Below are 2,573 nucleotides of genomic sequence, written 5' to 3'. Positions count from 1 at the left end.
ATGTGCTACCACAGTAGTGTTGTTAATTTATAATCTAATAACCTGTTTAATATATTCCAGAGCAACATGACTTTAGGCCATGAAAAAACACCCAACATTTCCAGGTAGTTATGCCCAGTGTTAGTAATAATGATGCTTGCTGTGTTTTCCATCTTCCTCCACAGCTGGAGATGGAATTGGTAACACACCGTCCTAGTGTATAGTATCCATATGTAGGACCATAGACTGGTTGCTGACAATGATAGGATTGGAGCAATGCCCAATGTATGACTTCATCATTCTATTGAAATGATCACCATTAATTTTAAGAGCTCATATTTTGGCCCTCTGTAAATCTTTATAATGTAAGGGTCTGAATTATGTGGCTGGAAACCATATGTTGCCAATATTCTTGCTACCAGTCTGATGGATGGTTTATCCTCATGTCAATGATTTTGCTGTATGCCTCTATTAAGGTTGTAACCTCTGATGGCAAAGTTACTGACATGAGGAACTGAGTTAATGGTGAACCCCAAATAATCCCTTTAGTTTGAAGGCTTTAATTTTGATTTAATTGGATGGATAATGATCCTAGTTTCCAAATAATTGTTAAGTGGCTGTTACCGTTTGTTCAGCCCGTCCTAAGTTTCCACACAATTAGTATGTCATCCAAAGAAGCCATTACCATCGTGTGGCTGGTTGTCATATTTTGTAAATAACCTAGGTGCTAATGTAAACACATTAGGTAGTGCTCTATACTGCTAGAGCTGAGCCATCCAATTAGATAAAAATAACGTCCGTGGTCACCTGTTATGGGTACTGAAATTGTAAGCATCCTTTGAATCAATGCTTGCCATTTTCGTTCTTAAAACAAATATACTTATCAATAGAAAAGGTTTCTGTTCTTAAAACGAATATATCGTTTTATTTATTTTTCACTTTTCCATCTATTTATTTATTTATTTAATTTTATGATATATGGTCCCTAGATAAGGGACATATCAGACATTTAAACTGATAAGAACAGATATTATACTTGATCTTAGCCAAAAAGCCGGGATCTGATCTATGTTTGATGCGTCAAGCGCCATATCCTATTTTGTTAGGAAGGGAATGCGTAGATAATAATTCTTCCCTTGCAATGCAGCTAAAACCCCACCTGTTGCTGATGTCCAGTGTCTGTATCCCTTATGACATATTTGGTAATTGGTGATTATGTCTGGATACGAGTAGATCGGCATCTGGTGTTCCATATCGTGTAGGAACATCAGCAAATACTATAGCCCAACTTGGTGTTCTCCTCCAAATTCCTCTCTCGATATATCAGCTGGACTAGAAGATTATGTGTTGTAAAATTCTATTGTGTATCCCCGGATACTGTTTAAGATACGAGTGTCAAAAAGTTATTTATTCGATGTCTTCTCGCACCAACCTCCTTGCTTCCTTCTGGTTTTACCGTTTTCTTCTGGATCCTCGAGGCCGTGTGTTGTGGGTGTACACATCTTCCAGCATAGGGGCGATACCTTTGAGGATGATGTTTGGACGTTTAGATGAGCTCCAGTTTGGCTTCATTGTCCAACTCCTTGACCTTCTAGATAGGTCACCCCCAAATAAAAAGATTTTGCTAGGAGGTTTCGGGTTTACACAGGCCCGCGTCAATCCCGGTTGGATGTAACCAGATGCATAAATTGATTAGTACATTCAGGGATTTACAATCCCCGGTGGCAAGTGACAGCTATGGTGTCAGCTAATGTTTGCCCCTGCAGTAGATAGAAAACATATGGCCTATGCTGGCTTCTAACCTGGTTTGTAGATCTTTCCCAGTTAGCTTTACTCACAGCTGTACTGTTGTTCCCCCTGAAACATAGACAGACATTTCCGAGTGACTTCCCAGATGGGAATGGAATTTGTCAGTAAATTTTTGGACTGCTAAATCCTTCAGTCACAACATAAGTATTCCTGTATTTCTATCAGGAAAGGACCAATAATGCACTCTATGTACTTTGTGACTTAGAAAAGGCATCACCTCATTGTTACAGCTCTTACATCTGTTTACCTGTCCAGGGTTTGCCCTAGACTTGACCCCAGCACTCTTCTGACAGAAGAGTCTACTGGGGAGAGAGAAGCATGATTATAGCCCTATAGAAAAGGTGCTGCTTCCTCTCCCTGAGTCTGTCTTTTCCTCAACCACTTCCCTGTAATAGTAGAAGTGAAATACAGCCCTGTATAAGGTGCTGCTATGGGACTTACCCACTGGAGGATTTCTTCTTGGACCTGCATCGCTGAAAAACGGTATGTTCTCGCAGGTGCAGGCCCCGCAGTGCCAATGCGGTGCAGTGTACACGGTCACTGTGCCGCCTGTATCCCCGTTGGCCTGCGGTGCTCCAAAGCGCGGTGCAGTGCTCACAGCACTGAGCCGCCCGTACTGCCGTTAGCCTGCGGTGCTCCAACGCGGTCCAGTCCTCTCGGGGAGCTGGCCGCTCGCAAACCGCAGGTCTGGCAGTTTAAACAACGCGGTGCAGTGCTTCCCGCACTGTGCCGCTCCTTCTCCACTTGGGCCTGGGGTGCTCCAACGCGGTCCAGTCCTCTCGGGG

The 2,573-nt window shown here is 42.9% G+C and overlaps 1 pseudogene; it reads right to left on the bottom strand.

Moving 5' to 3' along the window:
• Positions 1–932: 932 nt before the first annotated feature.
• On the bottom strand, positions 933–1,045 carry LOC116970607 (annotated as a pseudogene).
• Between the last annotated feature and the right edge of the window lie 1,528 nt (positions 1,046–2,573).

Source organism: Amblyraja radiata, chromosome 2 (assembly GCF_010909765.2).
Source record: "Amblyraja radiata isolate CabotCenter1 chromosome 2, sAmbRad1.1.pri, whole genome shotgun sequence".
Lineage (NCBI taxonomy): Eukaryota > Metazoa > Chordata > Chondrichthyes > Rajiformes > Rajidae > Amblyraja > Amblyraja radiata.
Note: the sequence above shows the minus strand (reverse complement) of the source record. Positions and strands in the feature narration are given on the sequence as shown.